General features: G+C 39.9%; 1 pseudogene; it reads left to right on the top strand.

Annotated features, from left to right (window-relative positions):
- Positions 1-276: 276 nt before the first annotated feature.
- On the top strand, positions 277-14,414 carry LOC139365841 (protein eva-1 homolog C-like; annotated as a pseudogene).
- The last annotated feature ends 7,405 nt before the right edge of the window (positions 14,415-21,819 follow it).

Genomic DNA, 21,819 nt, shown 5'->3' with positions numbered 1-21,819 from the left:
AAATTGGCCCAAAATGTCCCATAACCTTTACACGGTTAGTTGCCTAAATATAAAACTAACATCTACCAACATCAACACAGCTGTATTCCCTCCCTGGAAAAATGTGTGATAAAGCGTTTATTGAATTACATTTAGAATATGTCAGGAATGCATGATACCTGGCCAGGCAGTAGATACTGGCCAGCATGATTTTAGTGAAACCACATGGGTGTTTGTGGGAAATGTTGGTGCTTGGTGAGTCACAGGGGAGGGGAAGGTCAGGGTCATTGCGTCATGATGGGAGAACCCCCAGCCTACATCCCCTGGGTGAGGGCATGGAGCAGATGAGTGGCAGGAACTGTAAGGAAACGGAAAGGGTTTAACCTCTTGAAGCTAGGGGGCACTATTTTCATGTTTGGAAAAATAACGTTCCCAAAGTAAACAGGCTATTTCTCAGGACCAGATGCTAGAATATGCATATAATTGACAGATTAGGATAGAAATACTCTAAAGTTTCCAAAACTGTCAAAATATTGCCTGTGAGTATAACAGAACTGATATTGCAGGCGAAACCTTAGGAAAATCAAACCAGGAAGTGGTTTCTATTTTGAAAGCATGTTCCATAGCCTGCCTTCGCTCCATTTAAAGGGATATCAACCAGATTCCTTTTCCTATCGCTTCCTCAAGGTGTCAACAGTCTTTAGACATAGTTTCAGGCTTTTATTTTGAAAAATTAGCGAGAAAGATAACATCGCGTCTGGTGTTCGCATGAGTTTTGCTCACGCAACAGAGTTTGGGCAGCCATTGCCTCTCCCTCTCCTACTGATAAAGACAGTTGCAGTTGATATATTATCGATTATATATTTTAAAAACAACCTGAGGATTGATTATAAAAAACATTTGACATTTTTCTGTGGACATTACGGATATTATTTGGAATTTGTCTGCGCTGTCGTGACCGCTCTTTCCTGTGAATTTCTGAACATAACACGCCAAACAAACGGAGGTATTTTGGATATAAATATAATCTTTATGGAACAAAAGGAACATTTATTGTGTAACTGGGAGTCTCGTGAGTGAAAACATCCGAAGACCATCAAAGATAAATTATTAATTTGATTGCTTTTCTGATTTTCGTGACCATGCTACTTGATGCTAAGTGTACATAATATTTTGTTGAGCGATTGATAAACTTACACAAACGCTTGGATTGCTTTCGCTGTAAAGCATATTTTTAAAATCTGAGACGACAGGTGGATTAACAAAATGCTAAACTGTGTTTTGCAATATTGCACTTGTGATTTCATGAATATAAATATTTGTAGTAATATTATTTGAATGTGGCGCTATGCAACTCAGTGGTTGTTTTTTTATTTTATTATTATTATTATTTTTTACCCCTTTTTCTCCCCAACATCGTGCACCTGGCAACCTTGGTTAGCGCGCACTGCACCCGGCCCGCCACAGGAGGCGCTGGTGCACGATGAGACAAGGATATCCCTACCGGCCAAGCCCTCCCTAACCCAGACGACGCTAGGCCAATTGTGCGTCTCCCCACGGACCTCCCGGTCGCGGCTGGTTACGACAGAGCCTGGGCGCAAACCCAGAATCTCTGGTGGCACAGCTAGCACTGCGATGCAGGGCCTTAAACCAATCCGCCACCCGGAAGGCGATATTCAGTGTCTTGGCAATTTCTCACATGGAATAGCCTTCATTTCTCAGAACAAGAATAGACTGATGAGTTTCAGAAGAAAGGTCTTTGTTTCTGGCCATTTTGAGCCTGTAATTGAACCCACAAATGCTGATTCTCCAGATACTCAACTAGTCTAAAGAAGGCCAGTTTTATTGCTTCTTTAATCAGTACAAGAGTTTCCAGCTGTACTAACATAATTGCAAAAGGGTTTTCTAATGATCAATTAGCCTTTTAAAATGATAAACTTGAATTAGCTAACACAACGTGCCATTGGAACACAGGAGTGATGGTTGCTGATAATGGGCCTCTGTACGCCTATGTAGATATTCCATGAAAAATCTGCCGTTTCCAGCTACAATAGTCATTTACAACATTAACAATGTCTACACTGTATTTCTGATGAATGCGATGTTATTTTAATGGACAAAAAATGTCATTTTCTTTAAAAAACAAGGAAATGTTGAAGTGACCCGAAACTTTTAAACGGTAGTGTACCTCATACCATCTGTTGCACCTTGCCTAAGCTGCTCGGCCATCGCTCATCCATATATTTATATCTACATATTCTTATTCCATCCCTTTAGATTTGTGTCTATTAGGTAGTTGTTGGGGAATTGTTAGATTACTTGTGAGATATTACTGCAATGTAGGAACTGCTAACCGTGTATGTGACCAATTAAATTGGTTTTGATTTGATTTAATTTGAGTGTCCCGAGTTTATATTTACTATGTTACATCTACATCTACATCTACGTCTATGACACCAGGCTGCTATTAACGTAGTTCGAAGTATTTGGTCCCTATTCCTAGCATGAAATCTACAACTTTGTTGGATGCAATTGCTGTTTGTTTTGGTTGTGTTTCAGATTATTTTGTGCCCAATAGAAATGGAATGGTAAATAATGTATTGTGTCATTTTGTAAATAAGAATAGAATATGTTTCTAAACACTTGTTTAATTTGGATGCTACCATTATTACGGATAATCCTGAATGAATTGTGAATATTTATGAGTGAGAAAGTTACATAAGCACAAATATCATACCCCCCAAGACATTCTAACCTCTCACCAATACAATAACAGGGGAGGTTAGCCTTTTGAAGGGTATGATGTTTATGCCTCTGTAACGTTCTCATCCATCGTTTTTTAAAAGTGCATTTAAAGTTTGATTCGATTTAGTCCTATTCTTTAACTTAGATTTCTGGTTGTGATGGAGACGTGAATCAAACATATCAATTATTAATTTGCTGACAAACTGAAACTAAAGTCAGACTAAGTCAGTGGCACAAAATTGCGTTGACAACCAAACACAATTCAACATCACTTTTGCAATACAGTAAATAGTCTATTAACTTGTCGACAAAGTAACAAAGGATCTGCAACTAAACCAAAAATAAACATCCATGCATGGGATTAAACTAGTGGCTCAGATGGAACTATCCAAGCAGTAGATCTACCTTAAATGTTGATATTGCTTGTGTTTGCTTGCTTGTGTTGTCAACCTAACACAATTCAATATGACTTTTTTAATACAGTAGATAGGCTAAAGTTAAGACTATCTTACAAACTAATGTAACAGTCTTTATTCAACCTGAAAATGAGTAACTCATCCATGACCACATTTTGAGGTTAACGTAACTATAAATGTTTTCTTATGCAATCATAGAAAGTGTGCCTGTTCAAGATGGCATGTAAAGGTCATATATATATAAATATCTGTGCAGACTCTTGAACAGCATTGATCAATCGCGCTATGTACTGTTCATGTAATATCAAATACAATCCAGGTAATTTGGTTGTGCTATTAGATTCAGCACAGTAATAACACATTAACTTGTTGTATAAATACAAAATATCTGACATTGTATTCCCATTTGAACTTTGTTGTGCTTTTAAATGGTTGAAAGTGCTATTATAATACATTTACAGTAGGTGACAACTAAACCAAAAATCTTACATGGTTTTTCCATTGGAATTTGGTTGTTCTTTTGGATGGTGGAAAGCATAGTGATAACACATTGGGATGTCAACAAACATCTGACTGTCTTTTTAAATGGGTGAATATAGATTGAAATCTTATCAACATCTCAATCAGAAATGGCCCACATTTCCACGTTTGAAGTAGTTGGAGTCGGATATCACGGCCCTCATCTCTTACACACGCTCTTCTCACCCCTCCCAGTACTCCCATTAAGTATTGATGTCCGGTATTCTACAGTCCACCCAGCTCCACAATGCAATCAAATAAAAAATGGTTTCCGAAGAACCCTTTTAGGTTGTAGATAGCACCTTGTTTCTAAGTGTGTAGTAGACATAGTGGGAGTTCCCTAGAGGACTTAATCATCGTAGTGACACTCCTTGGGAGGTGTTCTGGATTTCAGTGGTATGTATGCAGGATCACTTGTCATGTTAAAAGAACTGAATCATAAAGTGGTGAGGGAAAGAGTGGAAATGTGGGATGAATAGGGTTTCTCAACAGGATCAGCAGTGATGTGTATCTACCCAAGCCCTTATGAATTCCATTTGAATTACTGGATCAGTCCATTGCAGTAGGAATGTCCAAGAGTGTGACTCCTCTTGATCTTGTTTGACCTCTAGAGACAAGGAGGGAGTTTGTGTTTGGGAGGGTTCATAATAAAACACTGGAGTGCCATTCCTAAATGTGATGACCTACACCATAAACAACTAGCTATCTGCTCTTATCCAAGACAGTCAACTCTCACTGATAACACTGTGCCATTCCTCACTCCACTTGGTGCAATGGTGAACCTACATACTGAGTTTCCTAGTTATATTTATCAATGTTTGGTTGCTATGACAACTGCGCTGAGTGGTGCTGATAGCTCATTTGAAAAATGGTAGGTTTGGTTACCACGCTGGTCACATCTATTGAACATACAGGTGTGCATTTAAGTCGCTTTGAATAGACCTGTCTACTAAAAGACAATATTTATTAATGAGTTTTGCAGGAACACTACTGTTATTCAAAATATTACTTATTTTTTACTTTCATCCCTTTTTACTTTTAGACAGCTGATACGCAACTTTTCTTCGGGTAATGTACTTTTCCTAGTCAATCTAGGATGAAAAGGGGAAACAGCAGGTAAGTCACAAACATATGGAGCAATGAAATCACTATTAACAAAAACATTGTGAGAATGACCTGTGAGATCTGAAGTGTTACTGAAAAATGCAGAGCTGGCTGGAAATGTGTTACTTGCCATTGACCTCTCTCTTCCCTTTCCTCAGAGCAAAGGAAAAGGAAAGGCCTATCTCAGGAAGATAGATCAGCCATATCTCTATTACAGTTTTCCCCAAATGTTTACACACTAAAACTGGCCCATAAGGCACACTGACACAAACCTGTAACTCATTTAGCAGCACCAGACACCAAATTTGGAGTACTACTGGCACATGTTTTGCCTTACCCTCAGATTGCAATTCTACAACAAACATTTGGCAAAACACAACACACAAACTCAAATTTCATGTGTGCAAATGAAAAGCAACACTGTTCAACAAGCTAAGCTCAATTACCAATTGATCACTTTCACTCTTCACATGTTCAAACACTAATTGCTTAAATGTTCACTTTGCAATCAGACCTTTGTTATGGATAAAAAGGCCCCGGTGAGTACTCCGGTGTTTGGAGAACAAAGCACAGTAAAGAATGTAGATTCCAATACATACTGTAAGGGGAATTAAAGTAAATGTTTCATGTATGAAATTGGGAGCTATACTATTTTGTAACACGTTTATCTTGTGTACTGTATGCTATTTTGTTTTTGTAGAACTGAAAGACGACCATCACGTGGTGGTAGAACAAGTCTATTTACAGACGAACAGGAGGCTGCCATTGTGAAATTCAACAACAGATTATTGAAAACCCTGCGATCTTCCATAACATCAGAGTGATCTTATCAACCATAGCCCGATTCCTTAAGGAACCCCATTCCGTAAAATTGATCTAACATAAAGTACAGTACTACAAATACAGTAGCATATGCAAAATATATTTACTGTATGTTTGCATTTTTACTGTATGTGTGCATACAGTATGCTGTTTGACATGTATTGATAAATGTGGACACCCCCCTCAACAATAACGTACCTTACCTGCTGCTCCCCCCCACCCCAAAACATGAATCACTGTTGTAGTTGTTAATATGTATATTATACGTTTTTTTATAAAAATGTGTCTTGTTTTTATTTTACTTGGTCCCCCCCACCCCTCAATGGTCATGCTGCTCCCCCTATGGTCACCCCCCCCTCACTCCCCCAATGGTCATGCTGCTCCCCCCTCACTCCCCCAATGGTCATGCTGCTCCCCCTATGGTCACCCCCCTTCACTCCCCCAATGGTCATGCTGCTCCCCCTATGGTCACCCCCCCTCACTCCCCCAATGGTCATGCTGCTCCCCCTATGGTCACCCCCCCTCACTCCCCCAATAGTCATGCTGCTCCCCCTATGGTCACCCCCCCCTCACTCCCCAAATGGTCATGCTGCTCCCCCTATGGTCACCCCCCCCTCACTCCCCCAATGGTCATGCTGCTCCCCCTATGGTCACCCCCCTTCACTCCCCCAATGGTCATGCTGCTCCCCCTATGGTCACCCCCCCCTCACTCCCCCAATGGTCACTTAGTCCTGCATGTTGGAGCTAGGAGCCTAAGATTTTCATTGTATCCTGCAATCACACCTGCAATCCTGTACATGTGACTATTAAACAGTCTGAATCAACCCTGTACATGTGACTATTAAACAGTATGAATCAACCCTGTACATGTGACTATTAAACAGTCTGAATCAGCCCTGTACATGTGACTATTAAACAGTCTGAATCAACCCTGTACATGTGACTATTAAACAGTCTGAATCAACCCTGTACATGTGACTATTAAACAGTCTGAATCAACCCTGTACATGTGACTATTAAACAGTCTGAATCTGAACACACACAGAAGCTGTCAGATGTTATTTTTGACCGTGAACAGGGTTAAGACAACAGGTATCATCACCACAACATCCTAACCACTTGCTCATGGTCAGTAACAGCCAAGCAGCATCTCGTAGTGGTTAACCCCCCTGGTGGTCTGTAATGTAGGATGGGCACCATGACCAGCCCATGGAGCTTCTGGAGGTCCTGCTGGTCTTTGTCCCTCTTCCTTATCTCGGCTCTGAACACACACAGATCATGGTCCGCTCCACATTGCTCCGGTGAGTGCAGTGTTTTTGACCTTCGTTGTTGCTGTAGAGAAAGAATGTGGGGGTGGGGAGGGGGGGGTAGATGCTGGTACGGCTCCCTCAGCACTACATGCTCTGTGGAGAGGAAGCGTCCACAAGACACTGGCCGCATCCCAAATGGCACCCTGTTCGCAATGGAATGCTTTACCTTTGACTAGGGCCAATAGGGCTTTAGCCAAGGTGATGCACTGTATAGGGAATTTAGGCCAGGACACTCTTGAAAAAGAGATTTCAAATCTCAATGAGCCCTTCCTGGTTAAATAAAGGTTAAATAAAAACAACATAAATAAATTAGTCTTTTTCATTCTGAAAATATTACAATTCTTGTTAAATTCTCCACATATCACTGAGAATGGCCATCACGACGATCTGTTTCAACACACATATCACTGAGAATGGTCATCACGACGATCTGTTTCAACACACATATCACTGAGAATTGCCATCACGACGATCTGTTTCAACACACATATCACTGAGAATGGTCATCACGACGATCTGTTTCAACACACATATCACTGAGAATTGCCATCACGACGATCTGTTTCAACACACATATCACTGAGAATTGCCATCACGACGATCTGTTTCAACACACATATCACTGAGAATGGTCATCACGACGATCTGTTTCAGCACACATATCATTGAGTGTGGTCATCACGACGATCTGTTTCAGCACACATATCATTGAGTGTGGTCATCACGACGATCTGTTTCAACACACATATCACTGAGAATGGTCATCACGACGATCTGTTTTAGCACACATATCACTGAGTTTGGCCATCACGACGATCTGTTTCAACACACATATCACTGAGAATGGCCATCACGACGATCTGTTTTAGCACACATATCACTGAGTTTGGCCATCACGACGATCTGTTTCAACACACATATCACTGAGAATGGCCATCACGACGATCTGTTTTAGCACACATATCATTGAGTTTGGCCATCACAACGATCTGTTTCAACACACATATCATTGAGTTTGGCCATCACGACGATCTGTTTCAACACACATATCACTGAGAATGGCCATCACGACGATCTGTTTCAACACACATATCATTGAGTTTGGCCATCACGACGATCTGTTTCAACACACATATCACTGAGAATGGCCATCACGACGATCTGTTTCAACACACATATCACTGAGAATGGCCATCACGACGATCTGTTTTAGCACACATATCATTGAGTTTGGCCATCACGACGATCTGTTTCAACACACATATCATTGAGTTTGGCCATCACGACGATCTGTTTCAACACACATATCATTGAGTTTGGCCATCACGACGATCTGTTTCAACACACATATCAAAGGGAATCTAGAATGATAGTAATAGCCATTTTTTGTTGTTAAATATGAATGACATTGACATCCATTTGCGATAATAGCAGTGATTTATTTGTGTTGTCCTGGTTACATCTTTATCGCCGAATGAAAGACACATCATCATGACAACAAACAGATGTTACATGATGATTTGTTTGGACAAGATAGACAGCCAGTCCACACGAGGGGTGACCGCCACTGACCAGTGTTGCCTCTGTCTGGGGGCTTGCCGTTGTCACTCTACTGCTACATTATATTTGATCCTTACAGGGATCAACATCTGTGTACGGGTGTGAGCTAAGAGCTGCCCTAAGAATAGCTTATTGTGAGGAAGAACCTGGTACTGCCCTACTGGGGCTCTGTGGAGCTGCCTGTCACTGGGGAACACAAAACAGACTCAGCCAGGAAGAGTCATAGAGGGGTCAGGAAGAAGAAATGACTAGAATGACTAGAAATTATATTCCGTCTAGTCATTCTATTTCTATGGCCCAGGATATCGTGACAATGGGATGAGGGCAGACCGAACCATAGAATAAGAATGACTCGAATGAATAATACCCATTTAAGTCAACGTTTTGTCCTTTCTAGGGGATTCTATTTCTATGGATCCAACTCTATTAGGAACTCTGTTCTCCTATGTGTTTTTCTAGGTCTATGTATCATACTACAACACTGCTCAGGAGAGATACTCCCAGTGTTTGGGACACAACCCTCTTGTAACCATGGCTGGGTGACCATGAGGACAATGACACAGGACACACATTGTGTAATGTGTCAAACTGTTTGTTTGCTCTTGCAGATTAAGCTATGGTTAAGAAGCATGTTCAATTAAAGGAGATTCTCAATATAAAGTGCTTTTTAGTCCAGGATAGGCTTAATCTGTTTCTGGGAAACCAGCCAACAGGGTTTAGGAGAGGTCATGTAATTTCATTGTTAAAAGATGATGACTTAGGAACAGAAAACTAATTCTGTGTAAGGTCGGTTCTTCGATTTGTATGGCAAATTATTTACTACTATCTCTATTTAGTCTTGGTTCAAGTGTATCAAGCCCTATACGGCTTCTTGGATGTGACGTCATCCTTTATTTCTGACATATGTTTCATAAACTCTGAACAGCTTGTCAAGTAATAAAAAGATGATTAAAACCACTCCTGGGAGATTACATTTGACATGGTGTTTGACCAGCGTCATATTGTACTGTTGGCATTTGGCTGAGATTGCCTGCCTGTTAAATGTAGAATAAATTACAGTACAGTATTTCTGCATAATAATCCCCATCCACGCTGTTTAGGGCCTATTTGTTAGAACAATTTCTATGTGAAATTGATGCTAAATTTCTTTAGATGTGGTGATAGGACATTTTGATCAACAGCAGGACACCAGATTGATGCGTGAGGTTTAAGTCTCTTCTCTATGCAAACCATCTGTTCCTTTTCAGTCCTGAGAAACCACACTGCTCATGCCTGTGATGGGGACACCCTGTCTATCAAGTGTCCCTCCAGGTCCTCTGTATCCATCCTGTCAGCGTTCTACAGACGCCGTGTCCCAAGCAAGAACTTGTGTCACCCACGCAAACAGAAACATAACCAAGGACAACACTGAATGCACTTCCTCTTTTGCTATCCAGGTAGAGTTCAGTACTGTACCATCAATCAATCAATCAATCAAATTTATTTTATATAGCCCTTCGTACATCAGCTGATATCTCAAAGTGCTGTACAGAAACCCAGCCTAAAACCCCAAACAGCAAGCAATGCAGGTGAAGAAGCACGGTGGCTAGGAAAAACTCCCTAGAAAGGCCAAAACCTAGGAAGAAACCTAGAGAGGAACCAGGCTATGTGGGGTGGCCAGTCCTCTTCTGGCTGTGCCGGGTGGAGATTATAACAAAACATGGTCAAGATGTTCAAATGTTCATAAATGACCAGCATGGTCGAATAATAATAAGGCAGAATAGTTGAAACTGGAGCAGCAGCACAGTCAGGTGGACTGGGGACAGCAAGGAGTCATCATGTCAGGTATTCCTGGGGCATGGTCCTAGGGATCAGGTCCTCCGAGAGAGAGAAAGAAAGAGAGAATTAGAGAGAGCATATGTGGGATGGCCAGTCCTCTTCTGGCTGTGCCGGGTGGAGATTATAACAGAACATGGCCAAGATGTTCAAATGTTCATAAATGATCAGCATGGTCGAATAATAATAAGGCAGAACAGTTGAAACTGGAGCAGCAGCACAGCCAGGTGGACTGGGGACAGCAAGGAGTCATCATGTCAGGTAGTCCTGGGGCATGGTCCTAGGGCTCAGGTCCTCCGAGAGAGAGAAAGAGAGAAGGAGAGAATTAGAGAACGCACACTTAGATTCGAATAGGACAGGAGAAGTACTCCAGATATAACAAACTGACCCTAGCCCCCCGACACATAAACTACTGCAGCATAAATACTGGAGGCTGAGACAGGAGGGGTCAGCCACTCAGAGTTGTACTCTATCCAGGTAAAGTACAGTACTGTACCACTCAGAGTTGTTCTCTATCCAGGTAGAGTTCAGTACTGTACCACTCAGAGTTGTCCTCTATCCAGGTAGAGTTCAGTACTGTACTACTCAGAGTTGTCCTCTATCCAGGTAGAGTACAGTACTGTACCACTCAGAGTTGTCCTCTATCCAGGTAGAGTACAGTACTGTACCACTCAGAGTACAGAGTACGAACTACAAACATCTCTGAAACTGGAAACACTTATCTCCCTCACTAGCTTTAAGCACCAGCTGTCAGAGCAGCTCACAGATCACTGCACCTGTACATAGCCCATCTATAAATAGCCCAAACAACTACCTCTTCCCCTACTGTATTTCTTTCTTTATTTCTTTAGCTCCTTTGCACCCCAGTATTTCTACTTTGCACGCTCATCTACTGTCAAATCTACCATTCCAGTGTTTTAATTGCTATATTGTATTTACTTCACCACCATGGCCTATATATTGCCTTTACCTCCCTTATCTCACCTCATTTGCTCACATTGTATATAGACTTATTTTTCTACTGTATTATTGACTGTATGTTTGTTTTACTCCATGTGTAACTCTGTGTTGTTATATATATCAAACTGCTTTGCTTTATCTTGGCCAGGTCGCAGTTGTAAATGAGAACTTGTTCTCAACTTGCCTACCTGGTTAAATAAAGGTGAAATACAATTAAAATAAATAAATAAAATAAAGAGTTGTCCTCTATCCAGGTAGAGTACAGTACTGTACCACTCAGAGTTGTCCTCTATCCAGGTAGAGTTCAGTACTGTACCACTCAGAGTTGTTCTCTATCCAGGTAAAGTACAGTACTGTACCACTCAGAGTTGTTCTCTATCCAGGTAGAGTTCAGTACTGTACTACTCAGAGTTGTCCTCTATCCCGGTAGAGTACAGTACTGTACCACTCAGAGTTGTCCTCTATCCAGGTAGAGTACAGTACTGTACCACTCAGAGTTGTCCTCTATCAAGGTAAAGTTCAGTACTGTACCACTCAGAGTTGTCCTCTATCCAGGTAGAGTTCAGTACTGTACCACTCAGAGTTGTCCTCTATCCAGGTAGAGTTCAGTACTGTACCACTCAGAGTTGTCCTCTATCCAGGTAGAGTACAGTACTGTACCACTCAGAGTTGTCCTCTATCCAGGTAGAGTTCAGTACTGTACCACTCAGAGTTGTCCTCTATCCAGGTAGAGTTCAGTACTGTACCACTCAGAGTTGTCCTCTATCCAGGTAGAGTTCAGTACTGTACCACTCAGAGTTGTCCTCTATCCAGGTAGAGTTCAGTACTGTACCACTCAGAGTTGTTCTCTATCCAGGTAAAGTGCAGTACTGTACTACTCAGAGTTGTCCTCTATCCAGGTAGAGTTCAGTACTGTACCACTCAGAGTTGTCCTCTATCCAGGTAGAGTACAGTACTGTACCACTCAGAGTTGTCCTCTATCCAGGTAAAGTACAATACTGTACCACTCAGAGTTGTTCTCTATCCAGGTAAAGTACAGTACTGTACCACTCAGAGTTGTTCTCTATCCAGGTAGAGTTCAGTACTGTACCACTCAGAGTTGTTCTCTATCCAGGTAGAGTTCAGTACTGTACCACTCAGAGTTGTTCTCTATCCAGGTAGAGTACAGTACTGTACCACTCAGAGTTGTCCTCTATCCAGGTAGAGTTCAGTACTGTACCACTCAGAGTTGTCCTCTATCCAGGTAGAGTTCAGTACTGTACCACTCAGAGTTGTCCTCTATTAATGAAAGCAAAACAGAAGCAGTTATCAGCAGTTGGCCCCAAAAGTTGACAAGTCTATGAAAATGTTGCTCTTCACCTAAATAATATTAATCACATACTGTCAAGAATAACTCCAACAGTGATTTAATAAGTTGTGGGTTCGAACTTGGGTCTCTGGTATGCCTCAAGACTGTGTAAGTCTGCTCTGGGAGCTAATGAAAGTCCTTAGGCCTCAGGCAAGGTTACTCCTGAGACGTAATGACTTGAATGTTATGTTATCTTGTCCCTGCCGAAAGTGGTGGTCAGAGTGTCAGGACCAGCGTTCCTGTCATATACCTGTCATCAATCCAGTGTTTGGTCGGGAACCTCACCAGCAAGTACCTCATTGTGTCCTACAAGCCTCGGTGAGACGAGTCCACAGGGTAATATAAACGGTCATAAACTGTGGTTGTGAATTTAGGAGACAAAATATCTAAGAAAGTATTCCTGGACACATCAGCTATATCAGGAAATGTATCATCGGACTTAGAATGACATTTGTCTGTTTCTATTTAACTGAATAAAATACAATATTATTATCGAATTCTATTGAAATATATTATACAGTCACTTTGTCAGTGATGATACTGCTGTTTTAATCTTTCATAGCACCACCGTACTAAGTTTGTTGTGTGAAAGCAAGACACTGAAGCTGGTGTGTAAGAATGACACTGTCCTGGCTATCAATTCGGCTACGTTTGGCCACCTGCTGCATGGGAGTCTCAACTGTCCTCAGGAATCTGCGACACAGCCTGACATGGGTCTGAAACCAGACAGTCATTGGTCTGATAAAGGGAACTAAAGTGTCATCTAGTGGTCAAATACTAGGATGAAAATAATGTGCATATCAATAGTGTGTTAGTGTGTTACTAATATGTCACTTACTACATACACATGGCTAACACACGAGTAGGCATGAGGTATATGGATATACCCTCAACCTATGCATGTTTTCAACCTTTATAGCCTGCTGTATATCAGAGTCAAACCAGGGTCAAATACCTATCTCAAATATTTTTGCTTGATTAAGCTTGTAGTTTGTCCTTTTGGTCAGTGGTGGAAAGAGTCCCCAATTGTCATACTTGAGTAAAAGTAAAGATACCTTGATAGAAAATGAGTCAAGTAAAAGTGAAAGTCACTCAGTAAAATACTACTTGAGTAAAAGTCTAAAAGTATTTGGTTTTAAATATACTGAAGTATCAAAAGTAAATGCAATTTTAAAAATATACTATAGTATCAAAAGTAAAAGTATAAATCCTTTAAAATTGCTTATATTAAGCAAACCAGAAGCCACAATTGTCTTTTGTAATTTCTTTTTTTTACAGATAACCAGGGTCACACTCCAACACTTAGAAATAACTTACAAACGAAGCATTTGTGTTTCATGAGTCTGCCAGATCAGAGGCAGAGGATGACCAGGGATGTTCTCTTGATAATAAGTTTGTGAATTTGACCATTTTCCTGAAAAATGTAACGAGTACTTTTGGATGTCAGGGAAAACGTCCATTATTTTCTTTAGGAATCTAGTGAAGTAAAAGTACAGATACCCCCAAAAACTATTCAAGTAGTACTTTAAAGTATTTTTACTTCAGTACTTTACATCACTGCTTGTGGGACTACACCATTGGCTCTTTGTATCTGACTAAATCAAGCACAGCTCAAGCATTTGAACGTATTTGACATTTGACCCACGTCTGATCAGAGTATATATCTATCCTTCAGAGTGTCTGTCACTATCTGCCCTGAAGACGGTGTCATGCAGGTGTCATGGCCGAGCCAACTGCTCAGTTCAGGGGGACACTCAGAGCTTTGGGGACCCATGTTTCCCTGGCACCAGGTCACATGTAGTGAGTGACCGGAGGTCTTTTGGGGTGCTGCTATAGGCAACCAAGTGCTAACAGTCAGTATTTGGATGATATGTGTGCAATGCTTACTAGTGTGTGTGATGTTACCAGAGATGTATATTTTCCTGATGACCTCAACATTTACTGGTTAGCAACTAGATGCCCTCTCAAGAGGAAGCTTCTAAATGTGTCTAATGCCTATTATATGACCCAGGTTATCACTCAACCAACTAGAGTGTATACCAATAATGTTGGATCTGTGACATCCACATGTATTGATCATATCTTCACTAATGCTGCAGAGTTTTGCCCCAAAGCGATAATAACAAGGAAAGCCAAAGTGCCAAAGGTTGGGCCTAAAGTAATTCATAAGAGATCATGCAAAATGTTTTCTTAGGACTTGTCACGACTTCTACCGAAGTCGATGCCTCTCCTTGTTTGGGCGGTGCTCGGGCGGTCGACATCACCGGTCTTCTAGCCATCATTGATCCATTTTTCATTTTCCATTGGTTTTGTCTTGTCTTCCCACACACCTGGTTCCAATCCCATTCATTACCTGTTGTGTATTTAACCTTCTGTTTCCCCTCATGTCCTTGTCAGAGATTGTTTATTGTTATGCTCAGGATTTATGGATTGGCGTGTGACGCGTTCTTGTACCCACGTTTATTTTATTATGGACGTTGGTTTTGGAGTTTTTGTTTCACGTTATTTAACTACTCCATTACACCAAGCTTGATTCTCCTGCGCCTGACTTCCCTGTCACCTACACACACGTCTTGACAGGACTCTTTAAGGTGACGATGTGAAACATTTATGCTGTTCTGATGTGTATGAGGAAGTAAATCTAGATGCATCACTGGAAGTATTTCTACAATTATTCATGCAAATTGTTGACAAGCATGCACCTGTTAAGAAATGAACTGTGAGAACTGTTAGAGTCCTCTGGCTTGATGATTCAATATTTGTATGGTTCAATGAAATGATGGAAAAGAGGTGGCAAACAAGTCAGGCTACTCAGCTGATTGGTTGACATACCGTAAATTGAGAAATTGTGACTAAACTTAACAAAGAAGAAACTATATTACCAAACCAAGGCAAATTACATAAAGCAGAATGGAAAAATAAGTTGGAATACCTTAAATGATATCATAGGCAGAAAACCCAATTCCTCTCCATCGTTCACTGAAGTTGATGGGTCATTTATAACAAAACCTTTACATATTGGCAGTCATTTCAATGACTAGTTACTAGTAAAGTGGAAAAACTATTGAATACATTGAATAGTGAACCATATCTTTGTATAAAATATCTAATAATTAAGGAGTAGGATTGCTGTTTTGAATTTGGTCAAGTTAGTGTGGTAGAGGTGGAAACTATTGTTATGAACTTTCTCAACCTTCAGTCTCTTGGTCGTCGATCAACTTTTTTATATAATGAATAGCACTATATAAGTTGAATAAATTATTATTATTATTACAGTTTTCCCCAAATGTTTACACACAACTGGCCCATGAGGCACAATGACCCACATCTGTAACTCATTTAGTAGAACCAGACACCAGATCTGCAGTACTACTGGCACATGTTTAGCTTTACACTCAGATTGCAATTCTATAATAAACATTTGACAACACGCAATTCGCTACCTTTGACACAACCTTCACAACTAAAATATATTGTGTGTAAATTAAAAACAACACTGTTCAACAAGCTAAGCTCAATTACCAATTGATCACTTTCACTCTTCACATGTGCAAACACTAATTGCTTAAATGTTCACTTTGCAATCAGACCTTTGTTATGGATAAAAAAAGGCCACCAGTGAGTACTCTGGTGTTTGGAGAACAGTGGAAGTGTCACACAGCTAGGAGTGGTGGGTGCGGAGTCAGGCGCAGAGGGCAGAGGATTCATAGAAAACAGACTTTATTTCGGTCAATGGGAAAGTGGTCAACGCCAACACAACAGGCGAAAAAATATGACCGACCCAAAACGGGACACCAAAAAGGTCAGAGAACATACCACACGCAACCATCCACAGACAAACAGAAAACAGGCCCGCACTAAAGCAGGCGGGCCTAACCGGCTTAAATAGCCCTAAAACAAATCTCAAACAAGGATCAGGTGAAATCAATACAGACATAACAAACAGAAAAGGAAAAAAGGCGGCAGCCAGTAGACCGGTGACGACGACCAAGAGTGCCTCCCGAACAGGCAGGACAAAGGTGGAGGTGGACAGAGTAAACTCTGATGAAATTTGGGCGACTATGGTGGACCATGTTGTCAACCATGGTTTGACCATGCAAGAGGCTGGGCAGAGAGTGCTGGCCAATCTGAGCTGCTTCACCATAGCATCCATCATCCAGACGTTCCAAAATGAGAATTGGTATGTACTGCAGACATTGGACCTCTCTACTACTTTTACTACCTGACAGTAGTACATCAAGCTGAGTAAAGACTGTAGATTCCAATACATACTGTAAGGGGAAACAAAGTCAATGTATCATGTATTACTGTATGTATGAAATTCGGAGATATACTACTTTGCAACATGTTTATTTTGTATACTGTATTACTGTAGTGTTTACTGTATTTTATGCTATTTCGGTTTTTGTAGAACTGAAAGACGACCACCACGTACGTGGAGGTTGCCATTGTGCAAATGGTAGTTGAAAATAATGCCATAACACTGCGGAAATCCAACAACCGATTATTGAAAACACTGAAAACATCAGTGAGCTTATCAACAATAGCTCACATCCTTAAGAAACACCATCTCCAGATGAAGCAAATCTACAGAGTCCCATTTGAAAGGAATTCCCAAAGAGTGAAGAATAAACTGTACGAATATGTGCAAGTAAGCAATGTAGTGGTATTACACTCCTGAAACATTAGACTCATTGATGTTGCCAGTGAACTTTACCATACAGCAATTACAATGTTTACTCTTATTTCAGAGAATCATGGATTTGGATGCAAGTCCTGTCCCCCAGAAACTCATATTCATAAGTGAGGCTGGATTCAATTTAGCATCATTGGTCAACGCGCCATCATTGAGGTATCTGACCAGCGCGAGGGAAATGTCACCATATGCGCAGCTATGAGCCTCAATGGGGTCCTCCACTGCCATGCCACCCTTGGACCATACACACTGCCCATCTCCTTAATTTCCTGAACACTTTACATGACAATCTTTTTCAGACAGAGCAGAGAGGGCCAGGCGATTCTGAGCAGCAAATGTATGTTCTAATTTGGGACAACGCGAGTTTTGCTACTACTTCCATGACCAACCCAGGTTTACAATTCTCAATCTCACACCATATTCACCATTTCTCAATCCCATTGATTTGTTTTCCGCATGGGGGTGGAAGGTGTATGATCGCACACCCCATGAACGTATGGCTGTTCTCCAGGCAATGTCGCCTGTGGTGACATTCCGATCCTTTCAGGGGTGGATGAATCATGCCAGAAGGTATTTCCCCCGCTGTCTGGCCAAGGAGAATTTTGCCTGTGATGTTGATGAAAATCTGTTGCTGGGCCAAAACAACAGATATGACTGATTTTGTTTTTGCAATAGAGTATTTGTTTCCTGACTTATGATTTTACTGTATTTTGAGAGTTTCTTTATCTATTCTGTACAATTGATCTAACATACAGTACAGTAGTACAAATAGGCCTATTTTTATTCCTTTGAATATGCAAAATATATTTGCTGTATGTTTGCATTTTTACTGTATGTGTGCATACAGTATGCTGTTTGACATGTTGATAAATGTTGAAATATAAAACGTACATTTTTGCAATTGTGTTACTTTCTAGTTTGAGTACACACAAACAACAGACAGTACAACAAAATCATAGTCTTTACACTGAAATAGGTTCTGATAGTAGTGTTTTGAATGTCCCATTAGTGTGATCTTCGTTACCACAAAGTTAGATTAATTTGATGTATGTTTTTATTTTGAGCAGGGAGTAGATTATTTTGATTGCTGTGTTTCATTTTGCAAGATGTCTGTGGGGTTTGGAGAAATTGGCTAACTGTTTTGAGTACCTGAGATGTAGTTTCAGCAAACGTGTGTTAATTGTGAAACTGTAAAGCACCCTTTGCTGGCTCTAACAGCCGTCCAATCAGTTTGCTGCATGCTCTTAGTAAACTGATGGTGGGAATTGTGTTTGACCAAATACAATGCTATTTTTCAGAGAACAAGTTAACTACTGACTTTCAGCATGCATATAGAGAAAGGCCCTCAACTTGTACTGCACTGACTCAGATGACTGATGATTGGTTAAAAGATATGGATTAAAAGAGGATAGTTGGAGCTGTATTGTTATATTTCAGTGCAGCCTTTGATGTTATTGATAATGTTGCATATAAAGGGTGTGACCGTTGAGCAAGCTGAGGAAGCTAAATTCCTAGGTGCAACACTGGATGGTCAATTATCATGGTCAAGTCATATTGACAAAGTTGTGAAGATGGGGAGGGGTATGGCTGTTACAAAAAGATGATCTGTGTAACACAAAGATCTAGATGTTCAGTCTCTGGTATCATTCCATCTTGATTACTGTCTGGTAATATGCCTGCAAAGCTGCAGTTGGCTCAAAACGGAGCAGCACGCCTTTCCCTTAATTGCACATACAGAACTAACATCAACAGCATGCATGCCAGTCTTTCTGGGTTGAGGGTTGACCAGAGATGAATAGCATCTCCTAGTTTTTATGAGAAGTATTACTGTAATGAAAATTCCAGATTGTCAGCATAATCAAATACACCTGGCTATCAGCGGAGCCTTGTCCGGCAGCGAAACAGTTCATTCAGCCTCATTTACTGCCTTAAAAAAAACAAAGCTGAAATGGTGACTTGCTTAAACAAATGTGGTTTTTACTGACAATTGAGATGTACAAACTATGGCATAAGGGGACAACTAGCGGATAAGAGGCTATTTATTTACTTTTTACATTGTTTGCAAACTGATATCTGACACATATTAATGCCAAAATAACATGCAAAACCAGCAACAACCCCCCAAAAAAACAGGTGGGGCTCAGCCCACCTGCCCTGAATGACGTGTTGCCATCACTCCCTTCCATCTCCAATTACTCAAGCAAACAGCAAAATTATCTTTAAAAAAAAGATTCAACAACATATCATGGAACAGCGGGGACTGTGAGGGGACACACAGACACACTTTAACACACAAACACACACACTTTAAGACACAGACACACACACTTTAACACACAAACACAGACACACTTTAACACACACACTTTAACACACAAACACATACACAGACACACTTTAAAACACAAACACACACACTTTAAGACACAGACACACACACTTTAACACACAAACACAGACACACTTTAACACACACACTTTAACACACAAACACATACACAGACACACTATAAAACACAAACACACACACTTTAAAACACAAACACACACACTTTAACACACAAACACACACACAGACACACTTTAAAACACAAACACACACACTTTAAGACACAAACACACACACTTTAACACACAAACACAGACACACTTTAACACACACACTTTAACACACAAACACATACACAGACACACTTTAAAACACAAACACACACACTTTAAAACACAAACACACACACTTTAACACACAAACACACACACAGACACACTTTAAAACACAAACACTTTAAGACACACTAACACAGACACACACACACATTATTTTTTTATTGTATTATTTGAGTTGTATTGTTTGTATATAATTGTATTTTAAATGTGTGTGACTGTCCTTGTCTATCAGTGTATTGGTGTTTTGTTACTGGAACACCGGCCCCAGCATCATCAGGCCTCAAAACGTGTTTCATACAAACTCTCTTGAAATCTTTACTGGGTATGTCTATTGTTTGCTGTGTGCATGTAGGCTGGTTTCTCATATGCAGGGCTTTTTGTACTGTATATAGTATGCCTTGTTTTACTTTAATGATCAGCAGGCACCAATCGTTAGCCTGGTCCCAGATCTGTTTGTGCTGTATAGCTGTAGGAGATGGAAAGACAGCATAAACAGATCTGGGACCAGGCCAACCAAATGTAACTCTCTTGATTGTATAGCTGCCAACATAGGCTTTGTCTTCTATGTATTCCTCATTGAACAATATCCTGCTAGTTCTTCCATTTATACCTCATTGAATAATATCATGTTACTTCTATCTATTTCTCATTGAACAATATCCTCCTAGTTTTTCTATCTATTCCTGATTGAACAATATCATGATAGTTCTTCTATTTATTCCTCATTGAATAATATTATGCTAGTTCTTCTATATATTCCTCATTGAACAATATCATGCTAGTTCTTTTATTTATTCCTCATTGAACAATATCATGATAGTTCTTCTATTTATTCCTCATTGAACAATATCATGATAGTTCTTCTATTTATTCCTCATTGAACAATATCATGATAGTTCTTCTATTTATTCCTCATTAAATAATATTATGCTAGTTCTTCTATATATTCCTCATTGAACAATATCATGCTAGTTCTTTTATTTATTCCTCATTGAACAATATCATGATAGTTCTTCTATTTATTCCTCATTGAACAATATCATGATAGTTCTTCTATTTATTCCTCATTGAACAATATCCTGCTAGTTCTTCCATTTATACCTCATTGAATAATATCATGTTACTTCTATCTATTTCTCATTGAACAATATCCTCCTAGTTTTTCTATCTATTCCTGATTGAACAATATCATGATAGTTCTTCTATTTATTCCTCATTGAATAATATTATGCTAGTTCTTCTATATATTCCTCATTGAACAATATCATGCTAGTTCTTTTATTTATTCCTCATTGAACAATATCATGATAGTTCTTCTATTTATTCCTCATTGAACAATATCATGATAGTTCTTCTATTTATTCCTCATTGAACAATATCATGATAGTTCTTCTATTTATTCCTCATTAAATAATATTATGCTAGTTCTTCTATATATTCCTCATTGAACAATATCATGCTAGTTATTTTATTTATTCCTCATTGAACAATATCATGATAGTTCTATTTATTCCTCATTGAACAATATCATGATAGTTCTTCTATTTATTCCTCACTGAACAATATCATGATAGTTCTTCTATTTATTCCTCATTAAATAATATTATGATAGTTCTTCTATTTATTCCTCATTGAACAATATCATGATAGTTCTTCTATTTATTCCTCATTGAACAATGTCATGCTAGTTTCACCCAAGAAACTCCATCCACAGGTCTTCCAGAGAGAGTGGTCCTCTACTTTGTCTAAGGCACATATGTCAGAGTCAAGGCCCGCGGGCCACATCCGGCCCGCAAGAAGGTTTTTTACGGCCCCTGGGATGATCTTGATTTATTATTACAGGGGTGTCAAAGTCAAATGGACGGAGGGCCAAATAAA

Source organism: Oncorhynchus clarkii, chromosome 14 (genome assembly GCF_045791955.1).
Source record: "Oncorhynchus clarkii lewisi isolate Uvic-CL-2024 chromosome 14, UVic_Ocla_1.0, whole genome shotgun sequence".
Taxonomy (NCBI): Eukaryota; Metazoa; Chordata; class Actinopteri; order Salmoniformes; family Salmonidae; genus Oncorhynchus; species Oncorhynchus clarkii.
Note: the sequence above shows the minus strand (reverse complement) of the source record. Positions and strands in the feature narration are given on the sequence as shown.